General features: G+C 40.5%; 1 pseudogene; it reads left to right on the top strand.

Annotated features, from left to right (window-relative positions):
• Positions 1-4,338: 4,338 nt before the first annotated feature.
• LOC110293445 lies at positions 4,339-10,222 on the top strand (annotated as a pseudogene).
• The last annotated feature ends 1,040 nt before the right edge of the window (positions 10,223-11,262 follow it).

Below are 11,262 nucleotides of genomic sequence, written 5' to 3'. Positions count from 1 at the left end.
TAGGAACTCCCAAGCCATTCATATCTGTAGAAAGTAATACCACATCTTCATTAATATTTGTGAGATGGCTCACATGTTTAGACCACAGACTGGTCTTTCAAAAGACCCNAGTAAAATTTCAAGTGCCCATATCAGTTCACAACCACCTAAAACTACAGAACCAGAGGGATCCAACTACTTTAGACTCTGGGAATTTTCATCTATGCTAACATTTCTCATTAAAGATGCACACATACACATTATTTAAAATGAGAAAAACTTTAAGTGTGACAAATGAGGTCATCACCCCTGAAATTTATGTATAAGTGAATGAATGAATGAATGAATAAACAAATAAATAAATGCATATAAAAGACCTGAGCACTAAAATTATTAGCAGTATTTTATTTATGCCCAGCAGACTGAAACAATCATGTTATTAAATATTCACAAATGCATTTCATATATAAGCTTTTTTATTCTAATTTTCCATTTTTTGGATTTTGGCCTTCTTTCTTTGTTTCTTTCCTTCTTTTCACAGTTTATTTGTGTATTGATGGGTATACTGGAACTTCCTCTGTAGAAAATCCTGGCCTGCAACTCAGAGATCTCCCTGCATCTACATCCCTACTGAAGTAGAGACTTCTAGATTATTGGAAAGTGATTTATATTTAATGATATTTTGCTGAGACGCACAGGTGAAAGAATGTCTCCCTAAAGCAGACACATGAAAGAATAATTTCCTGAAACAGACACAGGTGACGGGATTATTTAATATAGCAGAATGTAAAGGTTGCTTGATAAAGGAGTATATATGACCCCACACACAGTGGAAGAACAACAGTGAGCTTTGTTTGGATTGCTCTAGCCACTATTTTGTGCTAACAGCACCCATGTATTGGTTTGCCTTACATAGGAAACTTGACCTCAATTTGTGATAATACTGCTATTGAGTGAAACTTGCCAAGAACTGCCTGTGAGATTCCTGTACCAGCTTGCTACTTCCGTGGCATCTCCTGAAGCCAACTGGCAACCCTGATGTTTTCTACAGGATTGAATTACAGCTTCAGGTTCCTGCCTAATACCTGTGTGCTGATAGGACTGGACTGAAGCTGTTGGTTCCTATGCCTTGTGTTGCCTTGGGCTGCGTTTAGGCTCTGTGTATCCAGGAGCTATGGACATCACTGAAAATACCTGTCCACAGGGACATGTCTGAGTCAGAAGGGGTCTGGTAAAGCACTCTGATGCAATATATTCATGCTGTGTCCTAGGAACTGTAAGTCTTCCCCATCCCAGAAATCACCAGAAGGCCAGAATCCCTGATCTGCAATACTAGAGAATTACTTGTGCACTGTTGTACTCTCTAGCTGTCTCACGTCCAAACACTCATCAGTCTCAGGGTATGGAGGCTCTCATAAGAACTGACCCAGATAAAATTAACCTTTGTCTCACCAGGTAGCAAACCCTGCTCCTTTGAATCCCATTTCCCTTTGCAAAGGTTATTCAGGAGAAGGCATTGTGCCCAGCCTATTGTCTTGGCAAAAAGACACTGATTAAGTCATTCAAATGAGGCAGTACTACTTGCCTTATGCCCTACAACCTAGGTCCTGCTTTCCACACACTGATTCTGTCAATGATGGACTGAGGAGAATCTCTGATATGTATGAACTTACTCTTTGCTTTTGAAGTTATTATAAAATTCTGTGTGACAGTGGGCTTTATTATACTAATTTGGAGAATTGGTAGAAGGTGTGTGAACTGATTATCACCTGGCTGCACATTCAGATTGTGTCTGAAATTTAAAAGTGAACCAAAACATTACATTTTCTCTAAGCGTCTCTGCAGCCATGTGCTAACTTAAGAGTACCCTGGGAGACTGTGAATCTGAGAGAGGCATGCCACTGAATACTTCAGCTTGCATTGCTTTCCGTCCTTCCCTTTCTCCTCTCTCTTAATTTCTGTGGTAGATGAGGATTTTGCACACTGAGACAGGATGCTGTAGACTTTCAGACTATTCTGGGCTGTGTAGTGAGACCCAGTGTCAGAATTTAAAGAAAAAGGCATCCAACACAAATGAATGTTGGGAAAGCCTACATAGGAGAGAAAGGTAAGAATTACCAACTTGGTTTTTTCTTCTTTCTTTCTTTCTTTCTTTGTTTTTTTTTTTTTGTTGTTGTTGTTGTTGTTATAGCTGTTATTTTTTAATTAGGTATTTTCTTAATTTACATTTCAAATGTTATCCCAAAAGTCCCCCAGATACACCCCCCTCCACTCCCCTAACCACCCACTCCCACTTCCTGGCCCTGGTGCTCCCCCATACTGAGGCATATACATTTTGAAAAACCAAGGGGCCTCTCTTCACAATGATGGCCAACTAGGCCATCTTCTGATACATATGCAACTAGAGACATGAGCTCTGGGGGTGGGGTGGGGGACTGGTTAGTTCATATTGTCGTTCCACCTATAGTGTTGCAGACCCCTTTAGCCCCTTGGGTACTTTCTCTAGCTCCTCCATTAGGGTCCCTGTGTTCCATCCAATAGCTGACTGTGAGCATCCACTTCTGTGTTTGCTAGGCCCCAGCATAGCCTCACAAGAAACAGCTATAACAGTATCCTTTCAGCAAAATCTTGCTAGTGTATGCAATGGTGTCAGCATTTGGAGGCTGATTATGGGATGGATTCATGGAATCTTCTGCACCTGAGATTCTCTCTTCCATCTCTTGTATTCTGTTGCTGATGCTTGCATCTATGGTTCCTGATTTCTTTCCTAGGGTTTCTATCTCCAGTGTTGCCTCACTTTGGGTTTTCTCTATTGTGTCTACTTCCCTTTTTTTTTAGGTCTTCTATGGTTTTGTTCAATTCCATCACCTGTTTGGTTGTGTTTTCCTTTAAGGACTTCTACCTGTTTGGTTGTGTTTTCCTGTTTTTCTTTAAGGACTTGCAACTTTTTAGCAGTGTTCTCCTGTATTTCTTTAAGTGAGTTATTAAAATCCTTCTTGATGTCCTCTACCATCATTATGAGATACAATTTTAAATCCGGGTCTAGCTTTTCAGGTGTGTTGGGGTATCCAGGACTGGCTGAGCTGGGAGTGCTGGGTTCTGATGATGGTGAGTGGTCCTGTTTTCTGTTAGTAAGATTCTTATGTTTGCCTTTAGCCATCTGGTAATCTCTGGAGTTAGTTGTTATACTTGTCTCTGGTTAGAGCTTGTTACTCCCCCCGTGATTCTGTTAGCCTCTATCAGAAGACCTGGGAAACTAGATCTCTCCTGAGTTTCAGTGGTCAGGGTACTCTCTGCAAGCAAGCTCTCCTCTTGCAGGGAAGTTGCACAGATATCTGGCGTTCAGACCTGCCTCCTCTCAGAAGATGAAGGCCTGAAACAGGGCCTGTCCCAGAAGCTGTGTTGCTTCCACCTGTCCCAGAAGATGTGTAGCTTCTGTAGTTGGCAGTCTCACCTACACAGCCTAGTCTCTCACAGATCATGGACCAGAGATGGCTCCCCCAGGTGCTCTGGCAAAACCCTCCCAGGCAGGGCAGACAACTCTCCTCTGGCAGGGAAGGTNCCCAGATGTCTGGAGCCCGAAACGGGGTTTACCCCAGAAGCTCTGTGGCTTCCGCCTGTCCCAGACGCTATTAGCTTCTGTAGTCCACACTCTCACCTGCTCAGACCAGTCTCTGTGGGATCCAGGAATCAAGATGGCTCCCCCATGTGCTCCCTAACTTGGTTTTTTTCAATCTCATTTTCCATGAGGGGCACAAGTACGGAGGAGGAAACACAGGAATCACTGGACTGGGACTAGGATAAGGGTGAGAGCTTATGGAGTTGACAAGAGACCTTCCCACATGCACCATGTTGGCCTTACACAGCCATTGCTGTGGTTTCCTGCCATGCCACGACCATGCTGATACTCACAGGCCTCAGGCTAGCATGCTATGAACTGTGTAGGCAGAAAACAAAAGGCCATATCCTGGTAGTTGACTTCAATGTAGAGTCACAATGAGTTTGGATAAGTGCTATATGCGTGGAGTATAAAAGTGGTCTTGACCTCAGAGATCCACCTGTCTCTGCTTTACAATTGCTGTGATGAAAGGCATGATCCAAAACATTTTGCATCAATAGATCAGTTCTTTACTCTGGCCCAAGAATCTTCTTTTGTAAGGATCTGATCTAATTTACCTTCAGCATCCAAATCTGAAAAAGAGCAAGTGGCTAGAGACAATTGAAACAGAGGCCCACTTTGGCTGGGAGGGTGTTGGCTATAAAGGGAGGGTTCAGCTGAAAGCTATATAAAGAGTCATAGTAGGCAGAGAAACTCTCAATCTCTTGAAGCCTGCAGTTGCAGCTTTTCCCTGCCAGAATATGGTGATCTGTTGCCATTGTCCAGATCAGCTAAGCACCTCAGCTCCATTAGGATACCTCATCTCATGCAACCTAGTCTAGCCTTGTCCTCACTTGAAATTTTGTTCATAATATGTAATACTTGGTGGTTCTTCCTTTTCAAGATGAGTTCTTGCTATGTTAGTTTCCCTGACTTGTATCATAGATATTCTGTAATTTTGGGCTTATATCCAGTTACCAGTTAGTACATACCATGCATGTTATTTTGGGTCTGCATTACCTCACTCAGAATGATGTTTTCCTGTCCCAAATGTTTGACTGCAAAATTCTTGATGTCCTCAGTTTTTATTAGCCAGATTGTATTCCATTGTGTAAATGAACTGCATTTTCTGTATCCATTCTTCAGTTGAGCAATATCTGGGTTGTTTCCAGCTTCTGGCTATTACAAATAAGACTGCTAGGAACATAGATGGGCAAGTATCCTTGTGGTATGGTGAGGCAACTTTTGGGTATATGACCAGGAGTGGTACAGCTGGCTCATCAGGTAAACGTGTTTCCAATTTTCTGAGGCACAACCAGATTGATTTCAAGAGCAGTTGCACCACTTTGTAACCCCACCAGAAATGGAGGAGTCTTCTCTTCCTCCACATCCTTACCAGCATGTGCAGTCACTGGAGTTTTTGATCTTAAGACATTCTGATTGTCATAAGGTGGAATCTTAAGGTCATTTTGATTTGCATTTCCCTGAAGGCTAAGGACTTTGAACATTTCTTTGAGTGCTTTGGTCATTAGAGATTTTTCTACCTTTGAATTAGGGACTGGATTGAAGAAGCTGAAGGAGAGGGTGACCACATAGTAATTCCACCAATCTCAACTAACCTGGATTGTACAATCAGAGCCACCCAACAGGGCACCATACACAGACTGGTCCAAAGCCCCCAGTACATATATAGCAGAGGACTGCCTGATCAAGCTTCAGTGGGAAAGACTTGAGGCCCTAGAAAAGAGGAATGCCTGAGGGGATGGGGGTAAGGGAATCACCCTCTTGAAAGAAATAGGGAGGAGGAATTAGATAATGGACTTTGGGAGGGAGGGAATGGCTGGAATATTAAATAAACAAACACATAAATAAATAAATAAATAAATAAATAAATAAATAAATAAATGAATGAATGAATGAATGAATAAATAAATAAATAAATAAATAAAAGATTGCCAGGCCTTAAATTGACAGAGATTCTCCTACCTCACCCACCTGAGTCTGCTTAACCAGAATATCCAAGTGTGTTCTCAATTACATCTAATTATTAATTAGGTCATAGTGGTTTCTGTGGGATTTTTCAGTTTTATGTAGTTTGCTTTTGTTTCTTGAGACAGTCTAACTAAGAATGTAAGGGTGACCTTCAATTCTAGGCACTCTAGGCTGGAATGTCAGATGTGAGTTACTCAAAGAGACTTGGGTAATTACATTTATGCCACTTCAAACCTGGCATCCTTTGGTGTGTTTTTAATCCCAGCAACATGGAGGCAGAGGAAGGCTGTGAGTGTCAAAATAGCCAGATATTATATGTGTCTTTAAAAAAAAGGGAAAACAAGGGGCTGGAAAGATGTGTCAATGGTTAAGAACACTTGGAGTTCTACCAAAGGGATTCTGTTTAATTTCCAGTAAATACATGGTGGCTAACAACCCTTTGTAATGGGATCTGATGCCCTCTTTGGGTGGGTTGGATGACAGGGACAGTGTACTCATATACATCAAATCAATAAATAGATACTTAAATAAATAATGCAAAACAAGCAAACAAACAAAAAATACCCCCCAAAAAAATGGTATTTCCATCTGGTCTCTGAAAATAGTCTCTTATTGTAATGGAACTCAGGATGTCCTCAAACTTACAGGAAACCCCTATATATACACATACATACATATATGTGTTTATGTAGTGTCTATGTACATGTACATTTATGTATGTATGTATGATATATGTACATGTGTAGGTGTGTGTGTATTTAACAGATATAATATCATAATCACATCTCACTCCTTCCTCTTCTTCTGTACCCACCCTTGACTGCAACAGGAATGCAGAGGCTGGATACTCTCTAAGATCAATGGCAGCCTAATTTATATAGCACGTTTCAAACAGCTGAGGATAAGATCATGTCCCAAACAAGCAAAACAAAACAAACCAATAAAAAAAATAATTAAGGTATTCCTATCTGCTGATTGATATATGATCTATTCTTTTGAAGAAATGCAGAATGTGTTCAAATTTTCAGGAAGAATCTTGCAATTTTTTATTGATTGTTCAGTGAAAAATCTGAATATCACTTAAAATAACAATTTGGTCCTCTTTACTTCTTTCTTTCTTCCTTCCTTCCTTTTTTGTGTATTTCCTTGTTCTACAGGTCTCAGACTATCTGTTCTGGTGCTGTAGAAGGAACCAATTATGACATTGAGCTAGTGAGCCTCCTGCCTGCAGCATATGAATTATAATTTCCACCTCATAGTATTTTCTTTCTCAATGTTTTATAAAGGGTTACTGACCATGCCAGTGGTTACTGAAGGGTTACTAAATTTAGTATTTCTTTCCATCTCTACTTAGCTTTGTAGTTTTCAGACCTCAAGTTCTGAACCTTACCAACACCTTCTCCAAAAGGCCTATATGGTCATAATCAAAGATTGATGTCAACAACTAATGATGGGAATGTCAAAGATGCTGTAACTTATTCCATGCAATGTAGCTGGATAAATGAAGATTGTGGAAACTTTGGAAATTGATTTTCCTTGAGGGCCTGGATAGCTAAGCACAGTCTATTCATCATCCAACAACTGATTGAGGCTTCAGAGATCCTAGTGATCCCTTCCCAGTGGGATTTATTCCCCCAGCAGTGCCTGCAATATGATGTGGATTTTGGGAACTAGGAAACTATGGAGACCCTTCACACTACCATAGAGAACTATGGCTTTAAAATCAAAGCAATCAAGACCAAGAAGTTATGGATAGACATACTATGGTGGCACAGGCTGAGCAGTGATTGAACACACATGTATTTCCAGAAAATGTGAGGCACAGGCACACAATTCTCTGTTGGGTTCAGTCTACTGTGGTCTATAAAGCAAGTTTTAGGACAGCCAAAAGATATAGGTCATTCGGTAAAGATCTATATCAAATTATTATTATTATTATTTCAAAGAACAAAGAAAAAAAAAACAACTGAGCATGCTCAAATTGGTAAACTGAGTTCTGCATCCTCAGCACGAGTGATCTAGCCCTCATACTTCCCTGAGTGGACCAAAAGGCTTCCGATGTTTCTTGTCATTAGTACTATATTTTTCTCCTGGCTTCCCTAGAATGACTCTTTGGAAGAAGACACAATGAATGTCAACTCCCCACCCTCCCTCATGAAACTGGCAAGTCAGAGGCTACTGAGGGAGGAGGCCTTGGCCATTTCTGCTCTCAAGGACCTACCCAATATGCTGTTCCCAGTGATGTTTGAGGAGGCCTTCATTAATGGTCATACTAAGATCTTGAAGGCCATGATACCCTTGTGGCCCTTCCCATACCTTTCTGTAGGAATGATGATAAAGAACCTGACCCTGGATACATTGAAGGCTCTTCTTCAGGGAATAGATATACTGACTTCAAAAATGGTTCATTGCAGGTAGGCAGGATCATCTGGGGTTGGAGGAAGGTTCTCTGAGTGCTGAGAATGAGCAACTAGGGAAAGAGAATATTTGTCCAATGTTGGATCAAAGGCTTCTGATCTTCAACTTTTTCTTCACCCCATAGTCAGTATTGTTCTTTTCTGGATGAAGAGGTTTTGAGGGGTGTAGTCCCTTGGGGTCAGTCTCAGCTATCTGGGCAAATAATGTTTAATAGTGAAGGTAGAAAAGAGTAAACACACCCAAAGGGGAATGGACCTTCCCCTGCATCCCTCAAAGGTTCAAGTGAAATGAGGTTGAGATTATGGGGCCTGGAATGAAGGGAAGTAAGACAGCGTGAAAGATGTCCTTCTTACAAAGAATGCTATTCATTTTCTCAGCATGAGGCTCAGGGTTTTATTCTAGGCACAGGAATAAGCAAAGTTTTAAAAGAAAAAGCTGAAGTGTGAAATGTGAAAAAATTAAGACTATAGTATATGTCATCACTTACCTACTGAAAATTTTACTCATTTCTCCCACATTAGGTGCAAACTCAAAGAGATCAAATGGAAGAATACAGACTATGGTTTGCATGGAATATGACCTGGATCCCATGAAGTTGATGGCTTATCAGAGTTCATGGAACAGAAACAGCCTGACTGTAGGGTGAAGAAAGAATTGAAGGTGATAACTCATCTCAAACTCATGGAGGGCAGTCTTGGTGAATGTGCTACATACTTGTTGCAGTGGGCCCATCAGAGAAAAGATTCTATTCATCTATGTTGTAGAAAGCTGAAGATTCAGGGCTTAACCAACACCACAGTTATAGAAATCTTCAAAATTGTACATGCAGANTGTATACAAGAGCTGGAGTTATGTTGTCTTTGCCTGGAAGATTTGGATTTTCTTAACCCTTACCTGAAACAGATAAACAATCTTATTACACTCAAACTAGATGAAATCAAAGGTACTGTCAGTATGGGTGAATCTAGAAATCTTGATGAGGAGAAAGTGATCACATTGATATCTCAACTTCCCACACACNACCATCTCAAGAAACTCTGTATAAATGATGTCCCTTTTATAGAAGGCAACCTGAAAGAATGTCTCAGGTATGTAAGGACTGAGGGGATCTAGTAGACCACAGAAAGCACATAGTTTTTCTTTGATTTTCTCTTTCCTTTGTTTGGTTATTTTTATTTTTGCAAGCTAGGGAGTCCATAATGGTCTGGCCACCATAAACTAGCAATATTAGAAACATAGCATATGAGAGAAGATGGGCTCTGAGATAAGANATATATGACCAGGCATAATCATTGCCCTCGTTGCTCATGTTTTGAGTCCAGAAACAGGTTGAGTAGATGAGAAATATGCANCACTGGATTTCATGGTGAAGGCAGGATCATGGATATTGGAGGAACAGGACCTCTGAGAACATCTAAAAATAGCAATAGGAAGTAGTTGAATTTTATTTGAAGTAGGTAGTTCTTCCTACATGCACCAAGTTGGCCTGATATATCCATTGGTGTGCTTTCCTGCCAGGTCCTGAATCATGTTGATATTGACAGGATATTGACTAGAATGGTCTGAGTTTTGTGAGCAGACAACAGAAGGCCATGTCCAGGGTGGGGTTGACTTCAATGTATAGTCAGAATAAGTTTTGGAGAATGTCATCTGCTTACCTGCTAATCCAATCCACCCTTTTCAATACCATTTGCCTGAAAGCAAACATTTCTTCTCTCTCCAGGTGCCTGAAAAAGCCCTTCGAGATACTTTGCATCACTGACTGTTACCTCTTACAGTCAGACTTGGATTACCTGCCCTACTGCCTGAATATTTTGGAGCTCAAATGTCTGGACCGTAGTAATATACCTTTAAGTCATTTACTCCTTGAGCCTCTTGGGTTTCTCCTTGAGAGAGTTAGACATACTCTGGAAGGCCTGATATTGAAGTCATGTGAAATGGGAGAATCTCAGTTCAACAGCCTACTGCCTGCCATAAGTCAGTGTTAACAAGTCACTGAAGTCAATTTCTATGACAATGAACTCTCTCTGCTTTTCCTGAAAAAAAAATTCTATACCACACATCCAAGCTTAGCCAGCTAACTCATGAGCTGTATTCTGCCCCTCTGGAGTGCTATGATAGCAGAGATATAATACTATCACACAGATTAGAAAAGTTTTGTCCTGAGCTCCTGAATATACTCAGGGCCAAAAGACAGCCCAAGGAGGTCACTTTTGCTACAACCCAATGCTATAACTGTGGTGGGTCCTATGTTTATAATCTGGAGACACAACATTGCTTTTTTGAAAAATACTTTCTGTTGGATTAACTGTGGAATGTAGAAATGGAAGCTTAGTATTGGGGATTGATAAAATTTTAAGTTATTATATGTTGCTGGAAGGAGTATGTATATATCAATCACCTTAATGTCTGAGACACACTAAAGGCAAGATCCTCCTGTGAGATGGTGAACGAATGTTGCATCTGCAAAAAGTGTCAATCACTCTTTCTCCTCTAGAATTTTTGTAGTTGTGTAGTGTGTTACCATAGAGGCATACATCCATGAGGATATTGTTCCCCTCTGTGGACTGCATACAATAAATGTAATGACTTTCTGCATTAGTGATATATCTCTATAAAAACACAGAGCCTAATAATTCACAGTATTTATGTACCTGTGTCTGGTTTCTTCATTCCTCATCACCATAATTAAGTCAGTGTCATATTTGAGCATTTCCTTGCATCTAATGAACAGGTCTCATAAATGGAACCCAAAGCATGGGGCTGCAAAAAGTGCTCAAGTTTTGTAAAACAAATTTGTATGTAGTACATTCACATAACAACTGAGTGATATATGGAGAACACAGGTCTCTTCAGCAGTCAAGAATAGGAGGACCAAGTGAATACCAAGACAGTCACATTTCAGGAACTATGTCCTTGTATTTAAACTCAGCTGGAAGCATTATTTGCAACATATAAACACTCAGAGATCTGATATCAAAGTGAGAAAGACAAGATGTGACCTTAAGCTATCTAGGTCTTTACACTTCAAGAACAGTTTATATATTAGGTAAGAAGAGTTTTACTTCATCAGAGAAATATGTCCTAACACCATCCTGATTCCCAGTGACTGGTCCTCATGGAGGTCTCCCAACCTTCATGTGTAGTGCAGCATCTTTAAGATATTGAGGTGACTCGCAGCAGGCTGTGGAGAAGAGGATTTCTCTATGGAATTTATAATCTCTTTACTCAGTTTAGTCCATCTCTTCATCATCCAGCCTGGCTACTGTGTCTGG

The sequence above is a fragment of the Mus caroli genome, chromosome 4 (genome assembly GCF_900094665.2).
Source record: "Mus caroli chromosome 4, CAROLI_EIJ_v1.1, whole genome shotgun sequence".
NCBI lineage: Eukaryota > Metazoa > Chordata > Mammalia > Rodentia > Muridae > Mus > Mus caroli.
Note: the sequence above shows the minus strand (reverse complement) of the source record. Positions and strands in the feature narration are given on the sequence as shown.